Below are 10468 nucleotides of genomic sequence, written 5' to 3' on the forward strand. Positions count from 1 at the left end.
AAAGCTAGGTTATACTACCAGGGCAGTGGTCCTTTCACAGTACCTTCCATAAAACATAGTTTAATGCCTCAAAGAGGGATGACTAAGATTATCCAGTTACGAAACTCTTGCCAATGATTATGAAATAACAGTTAGTTTCACAAGGAGCTTGAGAATTTTTACCTTTTTAGAATATCAAAGTCTAGCATACATGGAATTATACCCTCATAAAGAATTATTAAGTGGTACTTAAAATTATTACTTAGAATTAGTTTTCAGTTCTGTGGCTGTGTTTTGCTTCAGTAACAGAGCAATTGAATTTTTGCATAATAAAGAAAATACATATTATGTATTTAATTTGTATTCCTAATTATTTTCAGAAAAAAAATTTAAAAATGTTTTGAAAGTAATTAAAGAGAAAAAAACCCTTAATATTAAAATAACCTCAATGCCTCATTAGAGATTAATAAATAAACTAAAAAATAGAACAATAATTTTGATTACTAACACTTTTTTTTTTTTGACAGGAAATGATTCTCTATTTAGTTGTATTATATTTTACCTTCTACTCAAACATTTATCTTAGTGTTATGGTGCTCTCTGCCTTTTCAAATGTTTGCCTTCAGGGGTATTGATGCTATTAAAGAGCATTTATTTCATAGATCTGCATTAAAAATCACTTCTTTTTCCTGACAGGCTATTTAAAACATCACATTTATGCCTTATGAAATGCACTTAAAAATATTTATCTACATATCCCATGAAACCCATTTGACCCAAGTTTTGTTTCTTTGCAAGAAAGGCAATTTCCATGAGAGGAGATTAGCACTAAAGAGGTATGAAGGAGACATTTTCCAAAACAAATACTGTTTTTTATTTTTATTGGAGACGGGGAAATATCCTATCAGAAACTTTAGAAGAATGACTCCTAAAATGGCTAGTTTAACTATGGAAATCAGTAATATCAAACCTTTTTTTTTTTCAAAAAAAAGAAGTTTGAAAACAAGATAAGCAGGTAAGCTCCAGTACTTGTGTGTTTTAAAATTTTACATGGCATGAGTCCTCTATTGCCTTAATCATTTTTGCACAAGACACACAGGCACAAAGAGGCAGAGTCAAAGAATGATCCCAAACACCCCAAAGTATGCATTGGAATGATATCAAACTATGTCTCTACCATGGTATTTGTCCAAAAAGAATCAAAGGAACATCTGGTAGAAGAAGAAATGTCTTATGCACCTAAACACTGCATTCAAAACATTTTAGGTAGATCCACTTGTGTTTTGGCTGGTAGAACCTGCACTAATAGAAACAACTGAGGTAGGGTGCATGGTAAGCAGCTCAGCTGCTCTTTATCAAATAAGTGAGATTATATCAAGTCAGATTTATTAAATCTCAGCTGTTAGTTAAAATCATCATCTGTCACTAGGTACGTGAACATGAACTGTGTTCATAGCTTGACTGGACAGCAGACATACTTGGAAATAGATGTGAGACCTTCCACTCAAGAGAAAATTTAAACATAGCACCTTAATATTTTTACCTGAATTACCATCCCTAGTCATGCACCACAAAGAAAAAAAATTGTACAGCCACTAGGTAATGAGAAGTGAATGGTAATTCTGGTTGTTTGGCACCCCCCTTCCAAACCTGCACACAACAGTAACAGCAACATTTAGAAAGACAGTTAAGTGTGTGAGTTTTCTATTTAAAGTATTCATGCTCTTTGATCACAAATAGGGCAAAAAAATGTCATACAATTATTACAGAATAAGTGAGTGGATTAAAAAAGTGTGACCTTTAGAAAACACTTGCAAAAAATGCCCATTGTTTGTTGGAAGATAATGCTCCAGGCAGTTCCAGGAAAAATAAAAAAATTAAAAATAAATTAAAAAATAGTCAAACCAATTAAACAAAAAAAACCCCCACCCAGTTTAAATAACAGGCTTGGAGAAAAATACTTCTACCAGAACAAAAATATCCCAAACCTAGACAGAAAAAAAAAAAAAAAAAAAAAAAAAAAAAAAAAAAAAAAAAAAATTGGCCACTTTCTCATATTTCCTGTGGGGGGTTTTTTGTGGCTTTTTTTGTTCTTGTTTGGGGGTTTGCTTTTGGTTTTGTTTTTGTTTACGTTGCTTTTTGTTTGTTGGGTTTTTTGTTTGGTTTGGTTTTTTTTTTGTTTGTTTTTGATTCGTTTTTTGTTTTGGTTTTTTTGTTTTGGTTTTTTTGTTGGTTTTTTTTTTGTTGTTGTTTTTTTCTCCTTAGCTATTAAAATCGTCCAATTGCTTGTCCTGATAACTCTGCTCCATCCTGCCATACATAGTATCTCCTCAACACCTAGCCTAGGATTATTCACATTCTTGGCTTCTGGACCTCAAACATGTCCTTGACAGATAAATTTTGGCTCCCAGGGTGAGAAAGAGTGACATGTAATTGCTATGTTCTGCATCTGATGGGTAATGCAGAATGGGATTGAAGTCCATTGATGCACCTAAAATAGTTGCTTACACATTCTGCACATTAACAAAGGACATTTACAAATAATAATAAAAAGAAGAGGATAGGAATGAGGTGAGGAGACACGAGGACAAATGCAGAAGAAAGTGATGGTGCCGGAAAATTTTATTAGATTTATATGCAGTGACAACCAAAAAATGGGATAGGAATTTTTACACTGAATCACAAAAATATCAGAGGCAAGAGATGCTCTTTAAAAAGCATTTTAACTGGCAAATTAATTTGAGTATTTTCCTTATCAGCACTTACCTTTTTAACACCACCTCTCACAGTCTATTCTGACATATGCACTCGTTCAAGTAGAAGCCAGGAATATCACTTTTATCGCTTTATTTTTTTTTGATATGTTCTCCTCCAAGCAGCAGTTCAAAGGAGGAAGGGCCAAATTACAAAATGCTCTGGTTTAGAGACAACTTGAGTGTCACTATCTAGGAAGTCAGAATAAAAATAAAAATAAAAATAAAAATAAAAAAAAAAAAAAAAAAAAAAAAAAAAAAAAAAAAAAAAAAAAAAAAACAACCAGTAGGCTATTTCGCTATTTCATCATGAAAATATGAAACACAGCTCTACGGAGAGGTTTGCTCATCAGTCAGGACCTTTATTGAAATGCATAAGGCTTCTTTTTTCTTTCTTTTTTTTTAGAATAGTGTAATTCAGGACTTCTGTAACCTCTGTTTGGAGTTACAGTGAGATAGATCTACACTGGGTATGTGAACTTATGCCCAAAATTATTACTATTTGTGTAGTAAAGGAATAAAAAGTGCTCATTGTGACAGTAAATGAAACCTTTTTTAGGAGATATAGTTACATATTTAAAATTATGGCAACCAAGCACCATGAATACTATTAACATTTTAGAGAGAATTGAAGAGACACTTAACAAGCAAACATACAAGTCTCCTAAATGGAAAGGCAATGGCTTTTCATTTTGTTAAATAATTATTACTCCAGTTTAATGAATGAAATATTACTTGAGCTAGAAGAGGTTTTATAGAAGACTAGTTGCAATAAATTTGAATGAACTCAGATTTGGCAGAATGGCTTCATCATCAAATTCCTAGCAGAAGTATTGAGTAAAATTCTGCTCAGACTGTTCCAGACAATGAAAATATGGTAAAGAAATACTGGTTTCTAGCTTTTCCTCATGCTGCTAGTATTCTTAGAAATCTGAAATTAAATTTTCCAGTTAACAATATTGGTTTTATTTGCAGCATTTTCTTAAATAGAAAAAATGAAGTGTGGAATGGAACCTTTTTGTTGTTGTTGTTTAGATTATGCATTAAGCTTAGTATAAAATAGATATATGAAAGTGTGTAACACACACACACAACACACAAAGCTTGTATGCCTGAGGATAGAATGCCAAGGAGGTTCTTAATAAATGTACTTTGTGATCTTCAAACTGGCTTTTTAGAGAGCTACTTAAACTATCACCTCAACTCCACATACAGAAATACTGCAGTACAACTAACTAACTATATAAATGGTCCAAGGAGACTGCAGAAACCAACATAAGGAAGAGGGGAAGTCAAAATCTAGGTCCCCAGTTCAAGTCAAGTCCTGTGGGTAGTGTTTGTACTGCATAAACAAACCAAAACTTTTGTGGAATTAATAAATGGCCACAGACAAGTGTTTAGCAAATGCGTGTCTGCATTTACAATTGCACTTGGCACCTGCTGGCAGCCTTCAGAGAACAGCAGCCAGGAACTTACCTAATGCTTATAGACTCTAGGTCAAATGACCCAGTTCAAAAAGCTGGATTATGGGATCAGTGCAAGACTACATTGTTGATCAAGAAAGGTCAAAAGTCTTGTCTGTTTTCTGAAAAAGGAATGGGTTTTGCATACCTATTTACCTTTACTGGAAAAAAAAAACAATCAAGCATTTTACTAATCAAGTCAATCACCACGGTATTTTGTAAGTGTATTTGGTGTGCTGGACAAGGTATTAACACAGTCAGTGAGTTAATGCATGCATGAAAAGAATAATAAATCTGGCCTAAATGTGGAAACAAAAACTATTCATCCAAGTCATTTAACTAGTATCTATCAGTTTTGGAGACTATTCCAAATATACCGTACTCTGAAAGTTGACAGATCACATAATTCTAGTACCTTAATATACAACTTTTAAACTTATGTGGTAGATGGATTTTTACTGTGAGTTAGGTGCTTAGACACTTTCTTATTTTTAATCTCAGACCTCTGTTTTTCTTATGAATATCTCCATAAAGGTTTACATCTGAGCTGTGGCTCCAGGTCATGGGCACTCAGTACAACGGTACAGAGATGGACTTCAGCACCCACAGACCCTAAACTCCACTCTGCTGCAACACAGGATAGTAAACAAAGCCTACATTATACATATCCCAACCAATGCAGTCATTACCTCAAAAAAAATATTAACAGCTGAGACATCTGCAGCAGAAAGGTGGTCCTTCAGCCCAGAACTATCTGGTGTACATCAGCAAGTCTGATCTTTACAGGAAGACTCCTCACCCTCAAATGTGAAGTGATACAGTTGACAGAAACTCAATCACAGCTTTTCCTTAAGTAATCTGACCAGGTCTCATGATGTGAACTTTCTTAGTTCCCATCTGGTAGTGGGAAAAAGAGAATCTTTAAACAATCCATTGCAGTATTAGAATTGTAAAATCTGTGGTTTTGACCTCTTCTAAATACAAATTCCAGTAATCAATATGGCGAGGTAGGTTTGTATTTCATTTTGATGTAGAATTTTTCTACTTGGAAATTTTTTTTTCCCTGCTCAAACCACCAGGCTTGAAGGTTCAACAAGAAAGCTGACAGAAGCTTCGTCATTCCCAAGAGAGCATTGTATCCTCAAAGCTTTGCTACAAAATAATTACCTGAACAGATATTCAGTGACACATGCCAATCCTAATGCCTTCAAAGAATTACACCTCTACAAAACAACTGGACCTTTGTGAAAGGTTCTGTTAATACAAAAGGAGATAGTGCTTGAAAGTCATTCTTTTACATGCTATGTCATCTTACCTATGAAAAGCCACAATAAAAAGGGAAGCCAGGAAAAAGTAGTAGCAAAGACTAATTAGCCTCTGTATCAACTTCATAGAGTACAAGAAGTTATTCAGGTGGTGTAGCTTTCACAGTGACTTGAAAATAGCAACCCCTAAAACATGCTCAAAGCTTACTAATTTTAAGGCATAATATATACATTGCAATCTCTGTTTCTTCTTAACTGTAATGTATGCTTTTGTGAAGACAATGTCATCCTGAGGCAGATGACTTAAACCTTGCAGTCTGTTTCCACAAACGAGTGAAGAACAGGTGATTTCTTCTGTCTAGACACACACACAGACTCCAAGGCCGGAAGCAGAATCATGTCTTACTGTGCTAGCTACTTACTGTACAGTGAGATACGAAGACACAAAGACTGTACAATCGAAAACAATTAAAAACTAGAGAAAAAGGGGATCAAGAGATTGTAGAGTTGTTGGAGCATACAGGTCCCATTCTTGTGAGCACTGGAGTGTCTTCAGTGGGGTTTTTGTTTCAATTAAAAATGAAAAATTTACACAGATGGGCCAAATGTGAAAAAGGATGGTCCTGCAGCATCAAAGGGAGGAGAATCATGGTAGGTGAAGAAAAGGAAATAACTAGGGAATGCTAAGAGGAAAAAAATTAAGATAAACATAAACATATATCATTAGGAAGAAAATGAGACTATACAAAGAGGAATGTGCTACCCTGAGGTGCAAGAGTAAGTGTCCAGAAAATAAACTATGAAAACAAATGAAAAAGAGATAGCAAGAGTCTGGTGGGACACAATAGTCTTGCTAGGAAAGATGATGTCTGTTCCTCAACCCATAATATGTTAATAAGACAGGGTTAAAAAGCCTCCTTTTCAGCTAAAGCAATTTCCCTATATATCTTCAAGAAGGGAAACAGTGGAAACTCATTAACCCCTGAAGCTTGTTCTATCTCACTGTCACCCCATGCTCTTGAAACTATATATCCTTTAGGTTAATATATTATTTTCTTTCTTTTACATTATCTGGATTATGAACTACAGTCATTAACAGTTGTTTCCCCTTTCATACATCACTGTCCCTGTTTTAGCGGGACTGTTCCTCACTGGTCTGTGGTTGGTTTCATGACAGTTTTCATAGAGTTCCCTTTCCTTTACCCATTTTCAAACCTCATTTTGATGAATCTCCCTAAAAAGCTCATAAAACATTAAAACATTAGTATCAAACACTAATTTTCAATGGAGTTGGGCCAGATAGTAATTGTACTCTGTTGTCAGTCATAAGGAGACATAGCTTGAGACAAAAAAATTAGCACCAACCTCATTCAAAGAACTTGAAATATCTGAAATAAAGTTGAACAGTGCATACAGCTATATATTTAATAGCATTTGATACAGCTTTAGAGTAAAAAAAAACAAAAACCAAAAAAACTTCAAGAGAGTGAACTAGGCTATACTGCATTCCTGTTTAATCTGTCTGCCTGTGTTTAAGAAGTCTGAAAAGTTCCAGTGAGTCAGATGCCCCAATTTATTAGTTTAAAGTGAGGAATATTATTTCCCATATTGCTGAGGTCACTTTTAGGATCATAACTACATATGAAGAGACTCACAACCCACCACTGGAAAAGATCAGGAAATAATTATAGAAATATCATATCTTTTTTCTCAAAACATGAGAAAAGCAAGCATTTCCCCGTGTTATGTAAACTCTCATGTCATAAAACCTCTGAGGCTGGCACACTGGAAAGTAAGTGCTCTTCACTTACAAGCAGCTAGAACATGTGATCTTGTAAAATAATAATAGAGATGTATTTGTAAGACATGTTTAGAAATGCACAGACACATTGCCATGAAAGTGTGAGTTATTTATATTTTCACTTGGGGCAATGGCTTTGTGAAACAAAAGGAGAACAAAGCTATCACGTCAAACAATGTTTGCAGTCAGACTTTGTGAAAGACTGGAACAGAACTTCCTGCTATTTGTATGTAACCCAGATGTCTTCAACTGCAACTGTTTTATGCTTGATTTTTTTCCTTGCAGTGCATTAAGTTATTGTATTTTGATTTGATTTTTTTAAAATGAATACTCTGATGTATATGAATGAGTACTATACTGAAAAAAACATTGACTAGTTGAGAAAGAAAAAAAGTGAAGACATATAAAATGCATTCTTATATGTGCATTGAAATACTTCTACCCTGGTCAAGACTTGCATCTCTGGGTGGAAGAAGCACCCAGATATTTAGTAAATGTCATATAAATATAACATGAAAAATGAAGTGAACCATATGCTACACGAAAATCAGGATCAGTGCATGTAACTACTTCCAAAACCAGCTTCCTTTCCTAGAAAACAGTGGACAAATTGAGTCACCATTACAAAAAAATATTACTTTCCAAAATAATTTTCAAGAAGGAGAATATAGAGGTAGACAGTTTGTATTCTAATACAGACAGATAGACTGTCAGTATTCTTTGAACATTCCCCCAAAACTTGAGGTCACTTCCCCCTATGCCAATGCTTTTGCAAGACAGACAGCTTGGTATTTTTCACTGAAAAGGCTAATGGAGTAAGTAACCTGCAGGTAACCAACATTTGCCTGAATCGTTCCTTTTCTTTTTTACTTTTCTTTCCTTTTGGGAGCAAGGGGGGGCAGGTGGTGAGGGGAGGAGGAGTGGAGCAGGGCAGAGGCTTGAGAGGTACATGTTCATATTGATTAGCTGAGCTTTTAATGCAGGATATAGTGCTGTGAATTGTATTTCCAACAATAAATGATAACAAACAATAGAGATATTTAACGCCAATAAACAGCATTGCCTGAAAACTGGCAGTGTAATTAATTCACATTTTTGCGAACTGCCTAGAAGTTCTACATCTGTCGAGCTATGAAGATCTGAAATCACTTATCTTTCCATTAATGTTTTTCTTCCTGTTATGATGGAGTTTTAAACAAAATGTGTTAACTTCTAATGGCAACAGAGAGAACTGACATTTCCAATATGAGAAACCTTAATTTCATACCTTACAGTATTAAAAAGTTTGGCCTCTTTACAAGCTCCTTAATTACATCCCCTGATAGCACAGCTATCAAGCGTGGACATGACTGAGACTATCCAAGTCAGTTCACTTCAGACGTTTCAGGGTGGAGACCATAGGTACAAGGCTAGCTAACTCCAGGCTGTGTAAAAATCTCTGACATTTTCCTATTACTCATTTAATCTTTCAAGACAGCCTCCCTCATCTACTGTCTTTTTTCCTTACAGATCAAGATCTTCAAGCATCAGTCTATTTCTTTTGATATGTCTCACTTTCTATCAGCCCACGAAAAAAATGCATCCTCTCTCTCTTCAGTCAAACTCTACTCTCACCCCATAGCAACCAATTTAATTTTCAGGCCATTTGTATTGAAACAGCACCCTTACTCACCCTTTCCCCCCACCCGACACACAGGAGAGATGCTAATCCTATGAAAGCAACTATCTGAATCCTACCCCTGAGCATAACATTCCTTCCACATGCCAGTCACAGTTTTCAGTCTGAGGGTAGCCTGGAAAGCTGCATGCATATTCTTGACTCACATTTCAAGCATCCCTTACTGTCTCATTTAAATGCCATGGGACTCTGAAGCCCTGCATCTACGACCTCCTGCTGGTGAAGGAATGATGCTCCTTATTCAGGATTATGTTTTACCATAATGTACTCTTGCTTTCCAGCTGTTGTGCTTCCTCAAATACATATACAAGGGGGAAAGCGCACTTGCCTTTCCTCCTCCTCCCTTCTCACACTTCTCTGTGCTTCTAAGATTTTTTTTCTTTGTTTGAAGGGTGGTTGTTTTTTGGGGGTTTTTTGGGGGGTGGTTTTTTTTTTTTTTTTTTTTTTTTTTTTGGTTGGGTTTTCTTTTTGTGGGTTTTTTTTTGTTTGTTTGTTTGTTTGTTTTGGGTTTTTTTGGGTTTTTTTGGCAATCTTCAGAAAATCACCGGATCGGAGAAAATTGCAGCTATTCATAAGATGCTTCTTAAACTCGAATCCCTCCAGAGAGGTGTTCCGGGCTGGGACACTGGGTCCTGCCCTCAGACCGCTCCCGCGGCACAGCGCGAGCTCCCTTGCTGCAGTGCAGGCTGGCACTTCGCTCAGTTCGAACTTTCCATGCAGAAATTCGCCACGATGCAGGCAGCCAGATAAAGCAGCACTTACCTTAATTGAAATCTTTTCTCCGGTAATGCTGGAGCATCAGTCCAATCAACAGGGATCGGGGAGATTCTAAGTTTCAATCAACACCCTCCGGGTAGCAGCATGCTGCTCTGCCTTTTTTTCAGCGGACTCCTCACTGTCTAGAGGAGAGAGAGAGAGATCAGCTGAAATCCTCAGAGGCTCGCAGGGAGTGAGAGAAGAGGCACCAAAGCAATGTTTCTTAACACGAGATTCTCAGCAAGCGTGCTTAGGTCTGGAAGATCCTGTAAGTGCTGTGATAGGCTCCTGTCATGTCCCCTGAGCCGTGAGATGATCATTGACCTGATTAGCTCTGAACACTCCCTACATGCAGGGAGAGCGCTGAGAGGATTGGTGGGTCGCGAGGGAATTGGGAAAGGCACCAGGGCCGCTTGGGAATCTTCATTCTTCCAGACTAATGGATGTGCTGCAGCTGAGGCTGTAATTTCCGAGGAGGTTACACACAATGTTAACCATCTGAGGACTTAAACAAATGTGCTTTTGCATGCTGTTTCTCAAGGTACACCAGGCATTCAACGCAGGGTAGGGCTGAGTAATTAGAGGCTGATGTAGCCATTTCGTAGTACAAGGCTCACTGTATGAGATGTTCTGTAAGCTGAGAGATAAAGTGGATTCATACATTTGTCTCTGACCCTGGAGACAATAGCAGTTAATGGGTGGAATAAGTGAAATTAGTATGGTGGGCTCATGTTAGCCCCCAGATGGCAATCAGTCACCATGGACAGAAAAAG

The 10468-nt window shown here is 36.5% G+C and overlaps 1 protein-coding gene across 1 annotated transcript in view; it reads right to left on the bottom strand.

The window, feature by feature from the left end:
* The window catches only part of CDH12 (cadherin 12), a 222179-nt gene extending 212392 nt beyond the window's left edge, over nt 1–9787 (bottom strand). Inside the window, exon 1 of the mRNA XM_066186473.1 lies at nt 9702–9787. The gene's annotated coding sequence lies outside the window, so the exon portion shown is untranslated. The remainder of the gene's footprint in view (nt 1–9701) is intronic.
* Nucleotides 9788–10468: the final 681 nt, after the last annotated feature.

Source organism: Chamaea fasciata, unplaced genomic scaffold (assembly GCF_029207755.1).
Source record: "Chamaea fasciata isolate MVZ Bird 193981 ecotype frontalis unplaced genomic scaffold, bChaFas1.0.hap1 SCAF_1, whole genome shotgun sequence".
NCBI classification, from domain to species: domain Eukaryota; kingdom Metazoa; phylum Chordata; class Aves; order Passeriformes; family Sylviidae; genus Chamaea; species Chamaea fasciata.